The following is a 22,782-nucleotide window of genomic DNA, read 5'->3' as shown; positions in this document are numbered from 1 at the left end:
AAACTGTATTATTCCTGAGAAATGATGCTCTGCGAGCGGGCCCTTCCTTGTCTAATTCTGTCACTGCTCACTTGGCGAAAGAAGACAGTGTAGCCAGTGACATGCTCGGATACCTCGGCGCCACTTTAAGCACAGAACTCGGAGACCACCACGGTGACTCTATGGCTGTTTGTGAGAGTGAGGAAATCACTGCCCTTGTAGAGTGGGCGAAAGAGCAGAGGGTTAATGAGCTTGACATGAGCATTAGCGCATCAACTCTGCTCTTCATAGAAAGAGATAAAGCAATGGCCCTCCAAGGCACGCTTGGCTCACTGTTTGGTGGTGGGCTCCACTTAAGGTTTAACAGTTCAACTCATGATAGAGGTGCAAGAAACCACATTAAGGATACTTAACAGATGAAGAGATAACTAACATAGGATCTAGGCAAATGAGCTTCCTAACTTATGAGAACGTTACAGGAGGTCCGCCTTGCATATGATATATTGCATGATAAAAATGTTGCAGTCACTCCATTGACCTAACCACTTCATCACATGGTAAGCCTTGTCAAGTGCTTGTTAAGTTAAGAATAGTAAATACATACTTACCCTGCAAGGCGGTAGTAGGTGATATAGTGGATGCAATATTTTTGTAGGTCGACATTATTGACCTTGATAAAGTGTCATACAACCTATATGAGTAAATTAAATTAAAAATATTTAATGTTATGTTATTGATTGATTTCTAAGTCGCACAAATACCAATCAGTGTCTTGGCACTAGCAGTTCTGAGTAAACGATATAACTCTATTTACAGAACAGACAAGTTTTAAGTGCCTTCCTAAAGGACATCAGAGATGGAAGAGTTCTAATGGAGCTTGGGAGGCTGTGCCAGGGTTTTGTGCCCCCCACTGTAAAACTTCGACCACCCAAGTTGGCCTTAAAAAACCTGGGGAGAAGCATCGATTTCGCTCCTTCCGAGTGGAGGCATCTATTGGGGGAATGCCATTTCAGTGACCGCCTCAGAAACTGAGGGCCAGTGCCACGGAGCGCTTTATATGTAAAACATAAAACTTTGAACTTAATACGGCTTCTGACTGGAAGCCAATGAATATTTTAAATATGCTTTCCTACTGGATGAAATTTAGGGATACCTAACAGCAAACTTGCAGCAGCATTCTGGATCATCTGCAGCCGCTTCTCTGGCATGCTAAAATAGAGACTGTTACAATAATCCAGCTTAGAAAGAACTAAGGAGGTAACCAAGATCTTTCTGTTAACATCAAAGTCAAACAATAGTGCCACAACTGAGAAAAGCAGGATCAATATCCAGAATGGATTTTAGACTTGGTATAACAGAATAAAGGTAAACTAAAGGGGACATTAAAGTTGGTGGCAGGAAAGGAATGTTCTAGAGACTAATTAAATAGGGGCGAAAATGCTACATTGGATAAGACTGTGAGCAAAGCCAAACTACAAGGGGATCTAGTCTGTACATGGTAGAGCTTGGGCAAAGATGTCTCTTCCACTTCCTAGAAAAAGTGCCAATCCTTGATGAGAATCCCTATTGCGCAGCACATTTCAGTCCTAGACTCTTTCCTGAATTTACACTTCCTCCAGAAACTGGATGATTTTTCGTAATCAAGTAACTATAAATGCAGCCTTAACATTTAATTCACAATACTATTATTTGAAGTGCCATTTGGTTAGAGACAGAGTCAAGAGTCTGCTTTGCCCTGTACTCCTGGTAATAGAGAGGTCTCTATCAGATGTTCGGCAACCTCTGTCGGGAGGATACCATACTTTTCTCTGTTGTTCATACAGTTTGAGCACTGCCCTCTTTACATTTGATACAGACTTTTGTTGATGCTCAAAAATGCAGCAGACCAATTGATTGATTTGCCGTGGATCGCACATGTAAGTAATAGCATCCATATTTATTTCATAACTCCGGTACTGGTGTCCACAACCCTTTTATGGTCTCAAATCCTGTTTCTTGAGTCACAGATTTGTGAATTGGAAATGCTTTTACATGGGATATAGGCTGCTTTAAAGGAAATTTAAACAATATGGGGCCGATTCGCAGAACTAATCTGAGATCAAATCCTAAACGTTCTACTTTTGGCACTAGCAGTTCTGAGTAAACGATATAACTCTATTTCTGTTATACCAAGATGTATTTGGATAATTGAACTGGACCCATCCTGAGTCGACAAGCTCGGAGGTAGATTGCTGCTGAATTTCATATGTTAACCTGCTGAATGCGAGTGTGTGTTAACAGGAATTTTAGACGGCGTATTTTAAAAGTTATTTTTCATTTCGTTGCACATACCTAATATTCTGCCCTCGATAGTCCCTTTCCCTGCACTTTGACGGCTACAGCCGATTTTCGGGCTGTGTATCAAGTCCAAGGGAAAACATTAACCCTGGGCGTAGTTCGCGGAGTCGGACTCCGCGGAGCTACGCGAAGACGTAGTTGCACTCCGCGAACTACGCGTAGCTCCGCAAGCATGCGGAGTTGCTTGCTGGGCCCGTTCGCACGCCGTTTTTCGTCTTCGGGAGCGCGGTGCGCGTGTTCGGGGCGTTGCCTGCATGCTCGGGATGGCTAGCGCGCTAAATTACCACAGAGGTTTGTCCCGCCTGCTTGCGTTCCCTTATTTCCTGTTCCGGGTCACAATTAACGTGGTCGCGTTGTGCAAGACATGTTCGGGAACTCATTTTCTCGTTCGCACTACAAAAGTGCGTGATCGCGCTAAATATCGCGCGAACCTACCCATGCGGTCGCGATGGGCGCAGCCATCTTGTGGATCACACACTCTGGCTATGGTTTTGGGCCTACTTTTGCATCCTGTTAAAATCCCTTTAATCCTTGTCTTTTTACCCACTTTTTCTAACTTTCTTTAGTTATTACCTATTTCTCTCTGTGCCTAGGTTTATATTTTTCATTTTATTTCTACTTTTACAACTTTTCTATTGCTTTTTACTTCCTTCTTGTTCTTTTACCTTGCTTCTTCTTTCCCCTACCTTTTTGTCTTGAACTTTTAGTTTTCTTCTACCCTCCACCCAGAACCATGGTCAAGGGCGCCAGCAGCAGCGGCGGCTCAAAGGGCAAGGCGCCAGTGCCCCAAAAAACTAGGCTGCCTTGCGGCAGAATGCGCCCCCAAGGGGTGAGGCCCCGCCAACTTTTTGGGGAGGAGGAGGTGGCTGCCCTTGTTTTTTTTATCCAGCGCTACCTCCCCTTGATGTTGGCAGCAGGTGGCAGGCCCGGCTCCGGCTACCAGCATATTGAGGAGCGTCTCCGGCGGTGGGTGAAGGTGCGCCGGGCAGTCTTCCGCTGCTCCGGTATCCGGCGTACCCACCACCAGCTGACCCACCGTTGGGCAGACATTTTGGACCGGGAGCAGGACCTGTTGGACCTGCTTGGCGTCGAGGTCGTGGGTCTTGGTGAGTGGCTACCCAAAAAAAAAAGTGTGTATAATATATCTCTATAGTAGTATAAGTATTGTTGTTGTATCTTTGTAAATCTTGGCTGAATAAGTAACGCAATGACTGGTGCTCCTAGTTACATTTCCGATGTATTCCGTTATTATATCTACTGTAATTGTATGACACTGGTCTATGCTGCGCTTCTTCATCTTCACTGACTCTTGCGTGTTCAATTTGGCGCTAGCTTTTGCTGTTTATTGGTGTGAGATTTTCTTTATTGTAGAGAACTGAAGTTAGTTAATGCTATTAATAGAGTCTTGTCCTTCCTTTGTCCGTCAGTGAAATAGCCGTTGATGGATAATTGTACGTGTTTGCAATGCATATTGTATCTTTTTTTCACGGCCTTCTCTTCTGCATGAATAATACTCCTCTGGCAATGAATGCAAAAGTTACTTTGTTCTTCTTACCTCAGCCAGGGCCGGATTTAGGCATGTTCAAGCTGTGCAACTGCACAGGGCCACCAAACGCCAGGGGCCACCCCACCAATATATATCCTTAATTTAATAATCCTCAGAGGATGGATACATATTTGCGTGGCGGCCCCAGGCAGGGATTTGGTGCCTCCGGCTCTGTTCCACTTCCAAACACCCTGATTCCCCCCTCTTCACTGGCCTCCGTGCTCCGCCCCGACCTCCTCTTCCGGGCCCCCCACCTACGCTCCCTGGCCAGGAGTCCAGGACCACCATGAGCCTATAGCCGCCCCTGCCTCAGCCCTCCATAGAACTGATGTAGTTTGTTTATTGAGTGGGTAGGGCAGCAGTAGCATTCAGTCAGTAGCAAAACTAAATATGATGCCATGAACGTACAATTTCGTGTTAGTTAGTATGCACAAAGTTAAGCTTGTCTCCTCCTTGCGATCTATGTATTTTGCTGGCAAAAAATGAAAAAGAAATGGCTACTTACATTCTTGAATCTGTGGTGTTGTTCAGGTCTTACTGCCTCTGTGTTACTTAGTAATCTGCAATCAGAATGTTTATGGAACATTTGATTTGTTTTCACCAAGTACACTAGTCAGTGAATCATGCAAGGCAGTAGTCATTTGGTAGACCAATGTTTGTTTCTTTTAATGTTGTAGCAGTGGTTTTTGAAATGCTTGCTGTCTATGTTTCACAGCACTCAATGTTTTCTCTTTCTTTATTATTTCTTACATGAACCACAGAACCCAGGGGCAAGCAGAAGGCTGGGACCGAGTCGGCGGGTGAACGTGATTGTGAACCACAGGCACAGAGCTCCTCTACTGAGGATCCTGCTGCTGTCCCTAGTAAGTCCAACAGTGTTTTCTTTTGGAACAATGATATTTCCCTAACTTTCTAACGGAGCTTTTTTTCCAACCGATTAATGACATTTCACCTAACTGTTTAGTTAAGGTATCAATCTTTTCAAAAAATCTGTGATCGAATAGCGGAAGGCACAGGGTCCACTCCTGTCTTATGCTTTTTCCTCTGTAATGTCTCTTCTTTGGCAATTGACACCAACCAAGTATGCATGCAGATATTGGTCTACTATTTTGTAAGCGTTAGTAATGAATACCACTACTACTCTTGCGGGTATTCTTCTATGCAGTGACATACATAACTATGTATGCACCCCAAAATTGGATGTTGTTGTTGATAGGCAGGTTGGACCTTACTCACTTACAGTCTTACACCTCAGTCACAGAACTCAGAGGAACCCACAATTCAATGAACGACAACCTATATGGGCTCAGTCATTGGTCAATTATTCAATTACCCCTTTCCTGAACCCCAATATGAAGATTCCAAATGCTTTTTTTATTACACAATCCATAACCTAAGTAACCCCCTTTTTCTCACTCTCTCGTGTAAGTCTACAAGACAACAGACACTGAAAATATACTTCCGAGTCAATGTGGTACTTCAAAACCTTTATTTTGTTAGAAGTAACTAAGTAAGTAACATCAATGTTTTTAAGTTGTTCTGTCAAATACGTCAAGGGCAGGGCCACCAGAAGAAATCCAGAGTTAAAAAAGGCTCAATAAAAAGTATCCTACATTTGTACAGCTACCAGTGCACGATAGGGAAATGTGGGAAATGTCCGAGACCCCTCACCATTGAACGTATACTGGTTGCATATGCCTCTTGTTGGTAAGCTCTGCAAATCTTTGCTTCGTAGAAGTAAATCTTCTCATCTGCCGAAAGATAATGACAAAAGTGGTGCACGTTAGACAGTATGAAAACATTACATACATTTATTCAACTTTTTAGCTGTCATGCAAAAAAGAAGGTGTAACCTGAGGCTGTAAGGAAACTGGACTCCACAATCCACATTCAAAAAGTAAATACGGGCCTCTATTTTCCAAACTCTTCAGGTGTATGCTTTGAACTATCATGTGGCCTCAAAGGCGTCTCCTCGTACTGCGCAACAAGCTGTGAGGTAGCATGCGCAAAACTGTAGACATGTCATTGATGTACAAAGTAAACTGGTTAGGTTACATGGTTCAGTCTAACTTTCCAAGGACTAGAGTACCAGTATAGATGAGATGAGCTTGGGTACCATACCATACCAAATAAATGCTGATATGTGTAGTGTGTTACTTACTCTGCTGTACTAGGCAATGTGGACTACTAGTGATTACGTTGTACTTAACTGTTTTGCAGAACTCCGTTCTTGGTGAACAAGTACAATGGGGGCTGTGCATCCATCTAAAAAGGTGTACTTAATTACTTATTTTTATTTTTGCAGAACCGGTACCATCCACCAGTGCCGACGGGGGCAGTGGCGCTGCAACGCCGTCAGCAGAGGCGATCCCGGAGGGGAATGGAGGACCACCAGAGGCACCTACAGCAGCACCGGCAGCAGCGGGGGAGGAGACAACAACGGTGGGCGATGGTAAGTTACATTCAATAGTGATCCGCATTACTTGGTGGGTGGGGAAAACTTCCTCACTGTACTCTGATATTTATAGTGAACTTGAAGTTCTACTGGACAATATATGACGCCACTGTTCTCATTACCAAGCTTAGCAAAAGCATTACCACCGGCCAGAATTGATAAAATTAGTTATACATGCCTCTTCTATGTGACTACAACTCAGCTGTGAAAGGTTGGTGGCAGACTAAAAAAGTCTTATCCACAACATTACATGACCGCGATGGATTAACATGAGATTGATTTTAAGTATGATGAAAGGTGCAAGGAAAAAGCTCTAATCATATAATATAGAAGGATACTTTGGAATCAGCAATGCAGGTGTTTGAGAGCAGTTGGATGCGTGGGTTGTTGTGGAAGCATAGAAAGTGGAAAACACAGCTGCCTGCGTGGGTGGGAGACACATCCAATATTGGTGGTTAGTGGATAGTGGATACTAGTGTTGGCAGCGGTGTTTTGGTTAAACACAAAGGCAAGGGAAGGAGGGGACGACTGGATGCATTCCGGGTCGTTGCTGGCGAAACACAAACCACCTAATGTTTGTTGGCGATATAAAGAATGATAGTCTCTAGAGTAGACATTTATTAGTACTAGCTGGCCACTGTTAATTTAATGTTAGTTTGAGACTGTCACTTTTCCCGGAAGCACAGAGTATATGATATAAAAGAACGAGATATGAAAAAGACAGGTGTTCGTATGTGACCGTTCAAGTACACCCATACTATGTTACTAGGGCAGGCATAATGCCGTGCCAAAAAGGCAGACAAATGAAGTATATAAGGCGTAGAATGTTCAAGATAGATAAAACAACATTTTAGGTACTCAACTTGCTTGCTATTGCTACTGTACTGTGCCGCCCACTATGTGTTGGATCCTTTTTGCGTTCTTTATTTGCTGGGATTTTTGATTACAACAATTCTGTCTCTTTCTTTATAGTTACTCCTTCTAAACCAATGAGGAAGGAGCTGGCAGTCCGGGCCCGTCAGCGGAAACTGCAGGCCATCGTTGAGGCCTACCGCCGGCTGGTGGCTCAGGCCGAGGAGGAGGAGGAGGAGGTGGCGGCAGCAGCTGCTGCCTCTTCCAATGCCCCGGCCCCCAAGCCTGCAGGAGTACGTCGGCGTGCTCAGGCAGCCGCCCGCCGCCAGATTTTCCCCGCATCGTCCACCCCCCCACAACAACATGGCTGCCAATGTAGGTGCCGCCAGTTCCAGCGAAAAATTCTCCTCCGGGTAGCCAGGCTGGAGGCTCAAAGCAGTCAGACTAAAAAACAGATAGAGGAGCGTGTAAAGATCCTGGTGGATCAACACTTAAAAGCCCGCCGGCTATGAGATGGACCCTGTTTGCCCCTTTTTCAATCCTTTTGTTGGTGGGTGGGAATTGGGTGTTGGGTTTTTACTTTTTTTTTACATGACATTGAGCGTGGGAATTTGGTTGGGGTTAGGGGAGGCGGGTAGGGGGACAGCTTGGTGTAGGATTTATATATATTTTATTTTTGTATCATCTTTAGTTATATATTACATTATGTTAAAATAAATAAACGAGACACAAAGTTATGTTAAAAAGAAAACATTTGAAGTTCATTTGCGTTTCTTGTGGGGTTGGAGGGGGGAGTGTTTCACCAAATAATGTACGTTGTGCAACCTCGCAAGGTTTAATTTGGCCATGCAGGTCGGCGGACAGTGCTTTTTAATAATTAAATATATTGCCCACATCTTTCTTTAACATGCAAACAGATAGATGCAGTAAACCCTCACCGAGTTATATTTGTAGTATTAGAAGAACGACCAGTCTGTCTTGCGTTATACCTCACTGCAAACTTATCTTACCTGTGATTGCTGATGAGATGATGATGATTTATCATGAAGTGTGGCACTGCAGGGGCTGCATTTGATTTCCAAGACAATGGCGAAGAATCTGTGGTTCAGAATCAGAACTTCTGTGATAGTGGTAGACAGACCCTGCCAGTAGCGACAAAAAGAAAGAGACAGTCATTTGCGTGACAGACAATGTGGGGGTAGTATAAGTAAGTACAGTACATTGCATGGGTGACCCAATATTGCAACTGCTAAACTGAAACAAAACAATGGTTTTGGGGACTGGAAACAAAGTGCAAGAGAAGATAAGAAGTTCAACTTTACTTGTAGTACTCACGGCAACGTCAAACTTTTCTAAATCATAATGCTTTACACTTTAAACCCAAAAAATTACGCCAATTCATTAGATGCATTCGTTGTTTGATGTTAATGGTAAATTATTTGGCGTTATACACAGAGCTTGAGTTGGGAAGCCGCAGAAGATCCTGGCCATGCCTTGTTGACATTTCACTATTGTTGCTTTGACCACATCTGCCCCAGCAAGCGCGTGATCAAATTGTTGGTGTATATTTAATGTAAGAAACATCACACCTCAATGTAACCACGCAGCCCGGGGGAAGAGGGTTAGGGATTGTTTAATGGATGGGTACGGGGGTTTTGGGAAAGGTTTGAGAAAGAAAAACAGTACGCATGGAGATTGGAGACAACAAAAGCAAAACAATGAAGACGATGATTTATGATGTTGATCAGCTAGCTAATGATTGTAAGCAATGGACGTAAGAAAAGGACACGCTGAATATGATTCTTGGTTTCCCGCAATCCAATTGCTTGATGATGAGGATCTGTGGTAAGGATGAGAGTTGATGCTCATACTATAAAGCAGTGGGTGAACCGTGAAAGATGTCCAGCCTGAAAAAGAAAAGGCAAATACAAAAGAATGTGAATGACCTAAACAAATTGTAATACAGTGAAGATAAAAAAACAATACAAAACAAGAGGAGTAGTCGTATGAGAGGACTTTCAGACTGAGGCGGCTTGGATACAATTTGTATAAGTCTACTAGTTGCATATCATTTTTAATGTAGAAGTACAAAAAAAGACAGGAGCAAGCACACAACAACAGGCCCACGACGACACAGGTTTGGCCGTTATACAAACTGCATTTCCCTAAAAATTTCAGACCCACAGAAAGGTGAATGAAATTGAAAAAGCAACCTAGCATTTACAAAATTAATCAACAAAATCAATGCGTCATTCTCAGTCATCAATCATACCACTATTGTACTCCACCACAGCACTGTGCACAAACATGTAGTAGCCTGGGTCTACTGTGCTGTGACTCTTATTTGTATTTTATTTATTACCTTGTATTCCACTCCAAGAAACATCGTGCATCAATCAGCTCAGATCCAACCGCCGGACAGCAAAGATAAATTAAGTCCTGACTGCATCTGTAGTAGTAGGAACACAAGTGCGTAAATAATTTCTATTATTAGTAAATAACATGGAAGAATTGGCTATCACGTGAGTCTGAACTGAAGTTACTAATATACTTCAACTCCATGCACATTAGCTCAGAGTCAGCCAAAAAATACATCCCATGCAATGCATGGCATTCATTTTTATACCTGTTTTGCTCTTCTTCTCTTTCACTGTCAGAAGATTGATCACAGATGCTGCCGAGCCTTTGTAATGCGAGTCATCACAACAAGTTGACTTCAGTTGTGGATGCCTGCTCAAGTTTCTCTTGACACAGAAGAGTCGTCTCTGAATGCCTGCAGACAGAGGTGGTAGCCTTAACAGTAAGACTCAGCAAGGCAGTTATTATGAGTTGCAGATTTCAAATGAAATAGAGGATGGCTGTAGTCATGTACGGTTCACTTATTATGGAGGGACTGTTAGAGGCTACATTATTGTTATTGTACTATACTCCATCTACAACATCAAATGTATGGCTGCCAAGATGGAATTGTATTGACTTGAGTGGGAGTCAAGAAGATGCAGCAAGACTCTGAGGAGTGCAGTCAACATGGAACATAAATGCACAGGCGTGCAACTCCAGGAGGTAACTAAAAAAGATACAGCGAAAATAAAATGCACAGGTGTGCAACTCCAGTAGGTACATTAAAAGAATGAGTGGTGGGGATGGATTTGGTTGAGCTTTTTATTTTAAGATTAGCAGTTATGCACCAGAAAGTCATTTTTAATAAGAAAATAAATAACACAAATAAAAGAAGGGAAAAAGTCACAATTTAACAGCCTATTGGTCAGGGAAGAGGTGCTCGTCCTCAAACTCTGCGGGTCCGGACAGCAGTAGGTCATGTAACCCAGCAGTGATAAATTCTTCGGGCTCGCTTTCTTCATCCTGCTCTGATTCACGTACAGTATAGTCTGGTGGTATGAAGTGTTGATTCATTTTTATCATTGTCAGCCTCTCGACGCTTTTGGGGGAGAGACTGGTCCTTTTCGATGTCACAATGGCACCAGCAGCACTGAAAACCCGCTCAGAGGCGACACTGGCTACAGGACAAGCCAAATACTTTATCGCCAGCCTGCTCAGCACTGGCCACTGTCTCCTTCTTTCATACCAATAGACCAATGGGCTTTGCTCCATGAACACCTCTGTTGTGTCATCCAGATAGGCCTGAACCATCCGCTCAGTGTTCAATGGTGCTCGGCTTTGCTGCTCCTCTTTCCCCTTTGCAACAGCAACGGACTTACCCATTCCCTTCTGTAGAAAAAAAGCAGTTATGCTTTTGGTTGTGTCTGCTGAATCAGATCGTGCAGGTGCTGCTTTTGGTACTGTTGGTGCCTGCTGGGAAGCGGACGCACCGCTCTCATGCTGTGATGAACTTGCCAGAGTTGCCTCAGGAGGATGGCCTGGAGTACTTTGACTGTCCTGGGCTGGCACTGTCAGGCCTTTAAGTAACAGCCGTTCAGTTTCGAAATCATTAGCTTCCACAGCTATGGAACTTTTGTAATTGGCAACATCCCCATCTGAAAAAGGAATGACTGCGCTACTGCTGACAAACAATTTGTACCGTGGATCCAAGATTGTTGCAGTTATGTAATTTGGATCTGACACAATCATTTTAAGCCTTGCATTTACAGATAAGCGGTTGCGTAAGGCCTTGGCCAAGGTACATGCATCAACTTTTTCTTCGTCACCTTCGTATGCTTCACAGACCTCCTTCAGCTGTTGCTCGAACATGTACAACAATGGGATGGCTTGGCCCATAGTACAGTCCTCCCTGCTAACTGCACGTGTGAACACCTCAAAAGGTTGTAGCATCTCTGTCAAGCATTTAATGATGTCCCACTGCCACATCTCAACGGTCAGGCTTTTAAGATTAACAGTAGGATCCACAAATCTTCTTGACATTACATAAGCATTCAGTGGTATGTACTGCTCAAAGAGACGCTCAAGCATGAAATAAGTCGAGTTCCAACGTGTTGGGACCTCCTGGATCAGTGCTTTGACTGGCAAATTATGCTCCCGCTGAATGACGCGTAGCAGCTTCCGCGCTTTGAAAGAATGGTTAAAATGCGTGCATATTCTTCTGCAGATGGTCAGTATGTTGCTGACTTGTTGTTCATGTTTCAGAAAGTCTTGCACGACTAAGTTAATGCAGTGTGCCAAACAGGGTACCCTGAAATACTGTCCATCTTTCATTGCCCTCACTACATTACTGCCATTGTCGGTGGCAACAAAACCAATCTTAAGGCCTCTTGGTTTCAGCCATTCAAAGACCTTGCTGTTAAAGTCAGACAAAATGTTGTCAGCAGTATGATTTTTCTCCATACCAAACATGGCTACAGTTGCATGTTTGCGAGTGTCATTGAAAATCCCAGCAACATCAAGAAGGCCTGATGTTAACTTGTCTTTCACACCTGCAAAAGAGATCCAGTGTGCGGTGATGCACATGTAATCTGCTGTGGCTTCGCGACGGCTCCACATGTCGGTTGTCAGGTGGATACAATGGACAACACTCTGTTGTAAGGCTTTCCCAATCAATCCCAGCACGTCGTGGTGTAGTGCTGGAATAGCAACTCTTTCAAAATAGTAGCGACTGGGAACGTCCCATTTTGGGGCGAGTGTTGTCACTAATTGCCGAAATCCCACTGCCTCAACAAATGAAAATGGGAGAAGGTCCAGTGCCAACATTTTTGCAAGTTTCGCATTGTACAAACGTGCTGTTGGGTGGTTCCGCTCGTACTTTCCCTCCTGCCTAAACATGCCAGTAATGGTAAGCTGCTTGGTAATTCTGTCTGTTCTGCTAGACGGACCACCTTTCAACGCAGACTTTTCACTCCTTGCCCTTGGTGTCTCCGGCTGACTCTGGTGCCACTGAGAAGTTGCTGATGCTGAGGATTTGGACTGCACCACTCCAGTGCTGGCGACAGGGCTCATTGGTGTACCACTCCCAGATAGAAGGTCATCGTCTCCCTCTTCTTCCATGAGTGGACCTTGTAGTACTGTATCCTCCCCACCAACACCAGTGCTTACATCTTTTTGTAAGCTTGCAAGGTGGTTCTCCCATACAATTGTGTGTGTTTTTTTCATATGGGTCGTTGGGCCTCCAGTACCATAGTTTGTACCAATCTTACCACGACTAACATTGGTGTGACAAATGGAGCATATAGCAATGTTCTCCTGATGTGGGTGAACCGTAAAAAAATCCCAGACTGGGGAGCTAAACTTTTGTCTCCTGCCATAGGAAGAGGAGGACCCACTTCCAATCCCGGATGAACTGGAGCCTTTTTGTTGCATTTCCCTATGTGACAGTTCAGTACTAGTACTGCCACTACCTCCTTCTGTTGAGGTGGCGCTTGCGCTGGATGTCGCACGCTGCCGGGCCTTCGCTGATGCAAAAATGGGAGCTGGTGTTACTTTGGGCGCTGAGTGTGTAGGAGTTACACGTGCTACCTGCTCATCACTAATCGCAGCCCTTCTAGATAGGGTGAAAATGCTGGTCTCTACATCCTCTGCACCAGGAATAACGCTTGTGATGATGACATTGTCAGTGTCAGACCCGTCTTTATCACCATCAGTATCCTGTTCACCTACATCGAACTCCGGAAGTTCAAGCCTTGACGGATCCTTCCTTTTTCCCAGCCTGGTCTTTGGATGCCTCTCCTTTGAATGCTCAGTTCTTCGTCGTGGATGATAATCCTTATCAAGGTCATCTGAAGGGATGCTATGCGAAGAACTCGATGCACTGCCACTAACCCTCCTTTCCTTTCGTAAATTTAAAGACAGTAGATCACCTCCAGAAGTGGCTTCCTCTTCTTCTTGCTCGGAATGAGGCTCTACTTCCTGAACTGCCCCGACATCGGGAGGAACAACTTCCACTATTGCGTGCGGAGACGGTGGTTGTTGTTCTTGAGGAAGTACTATAGCGTGCTGTGGTTCTTCAACAACTACTACTGTGGGATTTGGTTGTTGTTGTTGAACAACTATTGCGGGCGGTGGTTGTGGTTTTTCAACAACTATTGCGGGAAGTGGTTGTGGTTGTTGAACATCTACTGCTGGCGGCGGTTGTTCAGCACTTTCAGCTTGCGTGGATTGTGTGCTACTTTGAGACAGCGATAAGTTAAGTTCAGGCTCAGTATCACTGCTTTGTAACACTAGGTCGGCTACCTCTTCGACCCTCATGTGCTTGGCCCTGGGTTGGTGGCTTGCCCCCGCTAATGCCGATGTGCTGGCTCCAGCTTGCACCATGGACACCGCTGCTGCAGGCGTACGTTTTGGGGGCCCAAAAAAGGTTTGGGGGTCCATACCAGCCTTAAGTGACACTTCCTTTTTCTGTACCTTCTTCTCAGCAACTTTCTTGGTGGTGGAGGACCTGGTAACTGCTCTCTTAGGACCCATCTTCTTCTGATGTCAGCAGCACACAGCAGCACTCAGTAGCACAAATTGCAGAGATGTGTGGTCAGATGAGTCACACCCCACACGTGGCGTACAATTGAAGGACGTCCGTCTGGCAGTTGAACGGGCGATGGATGAAAACAGCCAGCACCTCCTCAGTCTTTTTCTGTGCACCTACAAGCAAAGAAGACAGAAAACGTCAGTCAAACAAGCAGTAAGCCAACAACACATGAACAATTGAAAGACACACAGGGCAATGTATAAAACACAAAAAAGAAGACTAATAGTACGAGCACCACAGCTCCCAGCTAGAAATAACCAATAATAAAGTCAAGCAGGCCTATCATATACCAACATGGACAGAAAAAGGAGGTTGCCTGCTACACATGAGTCATGACAGGTTAATGCAAGGAAAATCAAAATACACCATGGCTAAGAGTTTGTAAAACTTCACGGCAAAAACACATACAAGTCATTAAATTATTACACACACAAAAAAGTTACCTACCCCCCTGCCCAGACAACCAACTTGGAAATGCAATGGCATACACACATGCCGTAATGATGGTAATTAAATAGACCAAATAGAAACAGCTACATAAAGCAGCCCCGCTCACTAGTAACTAACTACCACCTCTGGGAGTCTGTCCTACTATCAGATCAGACCAAAAGCAGGGAGGCCAATGATAAATGCACAAAGGAAGTACCTACAAAATGGCCGCCACCACATGGCCTGTCCAGGAAGACAAAACTACAACCAAAGAAGTAAATAACACAAAAAATGAGGACTTTTTGGTAGCACAGGGGACACATTAAACATTTTCGAGGAACTTTTATGCAACTCGGGACATATTGTTCGCGAGAATGCAAAATCGGCGTGTTCGGCAACGCGAATCGAGTAAAAAGTCGTTATCGCGTTCCCGAGTCAGTACATTGAGCGCGCGAAAAAGACAAAAAAGGTAAGGTCGCGTTCCCACACGGCGCGACGTTACCAAAACTACCCGAGCTGTATTCCTAGGGTTACCTAATGGCAGGGAGTGCCATAATAGCTACACACAAGCAACCAAAAAAACTAAAAGTACCACCATTACAAAAAAAATGTGAAGCAATCCAAAGCCATACACGGTGTAATTAAAGTTACACCACAAAAATAGTTGATTAACTTGAATGCACCTATGGCTTTGAGTGGTAGTACCTACAAAAGCCTTGGATGGCTATGGCAAAAGAAGAGGACCAGGGAAGGACACAGAAAATGGCCGCCTCCATAGGGCCAGGAGGACAGGGACACCCAAAGACAACATGGAAAGGGGATGCACCCAAAATGGCCTCCACCACATGGCAAAATCAGTCACAAAGGAAGCATAGACAAAATGGCCGCCACCACATAGCCTGCCCACCAACAACAACATAGCAGAATCATCACAAAGGAAGTACACACAAAATGGCCCTCACCACTACATGAAAAGAAAGAGAGGACAGACAATAAATGCCTATGCCAGAGGGACAATGCTTTGCTTCACAAAATGAACACACCAGACACCACCCCCCAAATTGGTCACCCCAACCATAAACAAGAAATCATTACATAGAGGACAGAAAGGAACTGGGAGTGGCCCATGCTCCAGGAAGACAAAACTACAACCAAAGAAGTAAATAACACAAAAAATGAGGACTTTTTGGTAGCACAGGGGACACATTAAACATTTTCGAGGAACTTTTATGCAACTCGGGACATATTGTTCGCGAGAATGCAAAATCGGCGTGTTCGGCAACGCGAATCGAGTAAAAAGTCGTTATCGCGTTCCCGAGCCAGTACATTGAGCGCGCGAAAAAGACAAAAAAGGTAAGGTCGCGTTCCCACACGGCGCGACGTTACCAAAACTACCCGAGCTGTATTCCTAGGGTTACCTAATGGCAGGGAGTGCCATAATAGCTACACACAAGCAACCAAAAAACTAAAAGTACCACCATTACAAAAAAATGTGAAGCAATCCAAAGCCATACACGGTGTAATTAAAGTTACACCACAAAAATAGTTGATTAACTTGAATGCACCTATGGCTTTGAGTGGTAGTACCTACAAAAGCCTTGGATGGCTATGGCAAAAGAAGAGGACCAGGGAAGGACACAGAAAATGGCCGCCTCCATAGGGCCAGGAGGACAGGGACACCCAAAGACAACATGGAAAGGGGATGCACCCAAAATGGCCTCCACCACATGGCAAAATCAGTCACAAAGGAAGCATAGACAAAATGGCCGCCACCACATAGCCTGCCCACCAACAACAACATAGCAGAATCATCACAAAGGAAGTACACACAAAATGGCCCTCACCACTACATGAAAAGAAAGAGAGGACAGACAATAAATGCCTATGCCAGAGGGACAATGCTTTGCTTCACAAAATGAACACACCAGACACCACCCCCCAAATTGGTCACCCCAACCATAAACAAGAAATCATTACATAGAGGACAGAAAGGAACTGGGAGTGGCCCATGCTCCAGGAAGACAAAACTACAACCAAAGAAGTAAATAACACAAAAAATGAGGACTTTTTGGTAGCACAGGGGACACATTAAACATTTTCGAGGAACTTTTATGCAACTCGGGACATATTGTTCGCGAGAATGCAAAATCGGCGTGTTCGGCAACGCGAATCGAGTAAAAAGTCGTTATCGCGTTCCCGAGCCAGTACATTGAGCGCGCGAAAAAGACAAAAAAGGTAAGGTCACGTTCCCACACGGCGCGACGTTACCAAAACTACCCGAGCTGTATTCCTAGGGTTACCTAATGGCAGGGAGTGCCATAATAGCTACACACAAGCAACCAAAAAACTAAAAGTACCACCATTACAAAAAAATGTGAAGCAATCCAAAGCCATACACGGTGTAATTAAAGTTACACCACAAAAATAGTTGATTAACTTGAATGCACCTATGGCTTTGAGTGGTAGTACCTACAAAAGCCTTGGATGGCTATGGCAAAAGAAGAGGACCAGGGAAGGACACAGAAAATGGCCGCCTCCATAGGGCCAGGAGGACAGGGACACCCAAAGACAACATGGAAAGGGGATGCACCCAAAATGGCCTCCACCACATGGCAAAATCAGTCACAAAGGAAGCATAGACAAAATGGCCGCCACCACATAGCCTGCCCACCAACAACAACATAGCAGAATCATCACAAAGGAAGTACACACAAAATGGCCCTCACCACTACATGAAAAGAAAGAGAGGACAGACAATAAATGCCTATGCCAGAGGGACAATGCTTTGCTTCACAAAATGAACACACCAGACACCACCCCCCAAATTGGTCACCCCAACCATAAACAAGAAATCATTACATAGAGGACAGAAAGGAACTGGGAGTGGCCCATGCTCCAGGAAGACAAAACTACAACCAAAGAAGTAAATAACACAAAAAATGAGGACTTTTTGGTAGCACAGGGGACACATTAAACATTTTCGAGGAACTTTTATGCAACTCGGGACATATTGTTCGCGAGAATGCAAAATCGGCGTGTTCGGCAACGCGAATCGAGTAAAAAGTCGTTATCGCGTTCCCGAGCCAGTACATTGAGCGCGCGAAAAAGACAAAAAAGGTAAGGTCGCGTTCCCACACGGCGCGACGTTACCAAAACTACCCGAGCTGTATTCCTAGGGTTACCTAATGGCAGGGAGTGCCATAATAGCTACACACAAGCAACCAAAAAACTAAAAGTACCACCATTACAAAAAAATGTGAAGCAATCCAAAGCCATACACGGTGTAAATAAAGTTACACCACAAAAATAGTTGATTAACTTGAATGCACCTATGGCTTTGAGTGGTAGTACCTACAAAAGCCTTGGATGGCTATGGCAAAAGAAGAGGACCAGGGAAGGACACAAAAAATGGCCGCCTCCATAGGGCCAGGAGGACAGGGACACCCAAAGACAACATGGAAAGGGGATGCACCCAAAATGGCCTCCACCACATGGCAAAATCAGTCACAAAGGAAGCATAGACAAAATGGCCGCCACCACATAGCCTGCCCACCAACAACAACATAGCAGAATCATCACAAAGGAAGTACACACAAAATGGCCCTCACCACTACATGAAAAGAAAGAGAGGACCGACAATAAATGCCTATGCCAGAGGTTCAATGCTTTGCTTCACAAAATGAACACACCAGACACCACCCCCCAAATTGGTCACCCCAACCATAAACAAGAAATCATTACATAGAGGACAGAAAGGAACTGGGAGTGGCCCATGCTCCAGGAAGACAAAACTACAACCAAAGAAGTAAATAACACAAAAAATGAGGACTTTTTGGTAGCACAGGGGACACATTAAACATTTTCGAGGAACTTTTATGCAACTCGGGACATATTGTTCGCGAGAATGCAAAATCGGCGTGTTCGGCAACGCGAATCGAGTAAAAAGTCGTTATCGCGTTCCCGAGCCAGTACATTGAGCGCGCGAAAAAGACAAAAAAGGTAAGGTCGCGTTCCCACACGGCGCGACGTTACCAAAACTACCCGAGCTGTATTCCTAGGGTTACCTAATGGCAGGGAGTGCCATAATAGCTACACACAAGCAACCAAAAAACTAAAAGTACCACCATTACAAAAAAATGTGAAGCAATCCAAAGCCATACACGGTGTAATTAAAGTTACACCACAAAAATAGTTGATTAACTTGAATGCACCTATGGCTTTGAGTGGTAGTACCTACAAAAGCCTTGGATGGCTATGGCAAAAGAAGAGGACCAGGGAAGGACACAGAAAATGGCCGCCTCCATAGGGCCAGGAGGACAGGGACACCCAAAGACAACATGGAAAGGGGATGCACCCAAAATGGCCTCCACCACATGGCAAAATCAGTCACAAAGGAAGCATAGACAAAATGGCCGCCACCACATAGCCTGCCCACCAACAACAACATAGCAGAATCATCACAAAGGAAGTACACACAAAATGGCCCTCACCACTACATGAAAAGAAAGAGAGGACAGACAATAAATGCCTATGCCAGAGGGACAATGCTTTGCTTCACAAAATGAACACACCAGACACCACCCCCCAAATTGGTCACCCCAACCATAAACAAGAAATCATTACATAGAGGACAGAAAGGAACTGGGAGTGGCCCATGCTCCAGGAAGACAAAACTACAACCAAAGAAGTAAATAACACAAAAAATGAGGACTTTTTGGTAGCACAGGGGACACATTAAACATTTTCGAGGAACTTTTATGCAACTCGGGACATATTGTTCGCGAGAATGCAAAATCGGCGTGTTCGGCAACGCGAATCGAGTAAAAAGTCGTTATCGCGTTCCCGAGCCAGTACATTGAGCGCGCGAAAAAGACAAAAAAGGTAAGGTCGCGTTCCCACACGGCGCGACGTTACCAAAACTACCCGAGCTGTATTCCTAGGGTTACCTAATGGCAGAAATTGACAGACACCCGAAACCTGACATACCCCACACATAAACATAAGATTTTCTAAATCAATCCAGTCCATCCATGATTTCCTAATTAGAGGTACACCAGAAAAACAGTTGATTACCTTTCATGACCCTATGACTAGTACCTCTGGCCTACTGGAAGAGTAGGCCACAAGTTTGGAGGCCTATGGCAAGACCAAAGTGGCTGGGAAACATAAAATGGCCGCCAACAACACATGGCCAGGCCAACCACAGAAAGTTATTACAATGAACTCAAACATGCCTACACACTAACTACATGGAGTACTAGGGTCAGCTATTGGCTTAAAAAAATAAAAAAACTTTTTCATTACACAAACAGAAATTCCACAGCAGACATTGCTATTGCATAATGATGACCATAATCCAATGCCAGCCATGATGTTTGTTTACAAACTTGAATAAAAATTTAAACACAGAATTATGATTTTACCCATGGGTACCTCTCTATGTAGCCTGGATGAAATTTAAAAAGAAATACAAGTTGGGACCTCATAAAAGTAGGCACCCATCAATAATTTAAATCAAGGAATGAATAATGTAGTTAAAACATTTTAAATCAAACAAACACAAGTCTACAACATCATACTCACTCATACATTACTGAACTTACTTGAAAAAGAGAATTCAAAATCCAAAAGTCCTCAGTAAGATTCAAAAAAAGCAGTAATGCAGCCAACACACACAGAAAGTGATCCTGCCAGCTCAAAATCCAAATGAAAGTGACCACCTCATGGACAAAGCACTGGGAGGAGCCTGGTGGACAGGAACAGGAAGTTGTAAACTCCAGAGCCCTTCCTCCTTAATATTCAAAAATACAGTAGAAACAGAAAGAGGACTCCTTCCCCCCCAAAAATACATCCAAATGTACAACTTTGAGGGGTTTCTCACTTGTTTGCTAACCAAAATGGTAATTTATTATTATGGTTTAACTTTTAACATGCTCGCGAGTTATTCTGTGCAAGATTGCAGGTTCTGCGTGTTCGGCAACTCGATCTTACCAACAAACATACTCGCGCGTCCTTATGGCTTTATCGCGCTTCCAATGACGTTATCGCGTTCGCACAGCTGCACGGAAGGGTTTACAAACATGGTGGCCGACGCGACCGGGAAAAAGCGAACGCAGAACCAAGGTAAGCCATTGCCGCGCACGCGATAATGTTATTTAGCGCGCGACAATGTTATTTAGCGCGCGACAACTACGCTCCGCACCGGATAGCGGAGTTATCGGCAGCTACGCGAACTCCGCGGAACGCTGAGTTGCCAAAACTCCGCAAACTCCGCAAACGGAGCGTAGTTCTTCGCCCAGGGTTAGAAAACATTCACAACGGCAGACATCTTGGGTGGGAGGCGGCAGCTTCGACAGCGCTCTAGCCATCCCTACATAAGGAGCCCATCAGGAACAAACGCAAGATTTATGTATTTGGATAATTGAACTGGACCCCTCCTGAGGCGACAAGCCGGGAGGTAGATTGCTGCTGAATTTCATATGTTAACCTGCTGAATGCGAGTGTGTGTTAACAGGAATTTTAGACGGCGTATTTTAAAAGTTATTTTTCATTTCGTTGCACATACCTAATATTCTGCCCTCGATAGTCCCTTTCCCTGCACTTTGACGGCTACAGCCGATTTTCGGGCTGTGTATCAAGTCGAAGGGAAAACATTCACAACAGCAGACATCTTGGGAGGAAGGCGGCAGCTTCGACAGCGCTCTAGCCATCCCTACATAAGGAGCCCATCAGGAACAAACGCAAGATTTATGTATTTGGATAATTGAACTGGACCCCTCCTGAGGCGACAAGCCGGGAGGTAGATTGCTGCTGAATTTCATATGTTAACCTGCTGAATGCGAGTGTGTGTTAACAGGAAGTTTAGACGGCGTATTTTAAAAGTTATTTTTCATTTGATTGCACATACCTAATATTCTGCCCTCGATAGTCCCTTTCCCTGCACTTTGACGGCTACAGACGATTTTCGGGCTGTGTATCAAGTCGAAGGGAAAACATTCACAATGGCAGACATCTTGGGTGTGAGGCGGCAGCTTCAACAGCGCTCTAGCCATCCCTACATAAGGAGCCCATCAGGAACAATCGCGAGATTTATGTATTTGGATAATTGAACTGGACCCCTCCTGAGGCGACAAGCCGGGAGATAGATTGCTGCTGAATTTCATATGTTAACCTGCTGAATGCGAGTGTGTGTTAACAGGAATTTTAGAGGGCGTATTTTAGAAGTTATTTTTCATTTGATTGCACATACCTAATATTCTGCCCTCGATAGTCCCTTTCCCTGCACTTTGACGGCTACAGACGATTTTCGGGCTGTGTATCAATTCGAAGGGAAAACATTCACAACGGCAGACATCTTGGGTGGGAGGCGGCAGCTTCGACAGCGCTCTAGCCATCCCTACATAAGGATACGGTGACTCTCCGCGCTAGCAGACGCCTTTTGCGGACGGGCCTCGTTCAGCGCCGGAGTCAGGCCAGAGTCAGCCCGTCTGCGCCCGTCCGCGCCTCAGACGTGCCTATGGCCATGAATTATCCTGTACTATATCCTACTACTTTACTACAGGTATCATCTGGGGAAGAAATATATAAACCTAAGACAGCACCTTTGCTCATAAAATATACCTCCGAGCAATTGAAGGCTCTAAGACCCCAAGACAATTGCCCTGCAGTCCTTTTGAGTTACGCAGGGAGAAAGCTATATGCCACAATTGTACCCTTGCCATTAATTCGGATGGGACGAAAGCTACGGAGGTGATCCCAAATCATTCTCTTTTTTTAGCCTGAATTGCCGTTCCCTACCTAGGCATAAGACTGAGATTTTTTATTTACTATTAGATGAAACACCTGACGCCATGTTCATAACTGAAACGTGGCTTCAAGAAAGCTCCGGACCTGATATTGTTATGGCTCTCCCGAAATCATGCGCGATTACGCGACTTGACCGTAAAAATAAGTTAGGTGGAGGAATAGCAATTATTTTTTTAAAAATGTACAACTGCGAATTTAACAAACTCCCATGCCCCGGCTGTGAAGGCGCTATTTTTAAACTTATACTTGCCCAAACTTCACCTTTTCAGGAGCGCTCATTTATCGACCGCCAGGTGCGGCGTCAAACTGGTTAACTAGTATGTCACAATATATTGGCCCCTTAGTAATGAAAGCTGCTAATTTCACAATCATTGGTGATATGAACTTGCACTTGGATAAAGAGGATTGTATAAATGCCACCAAACTTATTGCTGATCTAGCGTCCGTCAA

At 44.5% G+C, this 22,782-nt stretch overlaps 1 protein-coding gene across 1 annotated transcript in view; it reads left to right on the top strand.

The window, feature by feature from the left end:
• PPEF2 (protein phosphatase with EF-hand domain 2) overlaps positions 1-22,782 on the top strand; it is a 141,282-nt gene that overhangs the window by 92,026 nt on the left and 26,474 nt on the right. The gene's annotated exons all lie outside the window — the stretch shown is intronic.

Source organism: Lissotriton vulgaris, unplaced genomic scaffold (assembly GCF_964263255.1).
Source record: "Lissotriton vulgaris unplaced genomic scaffold, aLisVul1.2 SCAFFOLD_1644, whole genome shotgun sequence".
Classification (NCBI taxonomy): Eukaryota; Metazoa; Chordata; class Amphibia; order Caudata; family Salamandridae; genus Lissotriton; species Lissotriton vulgaris.
This window is presented reverse-complemented; position numbering and strand designations above follow the sequence as displayed.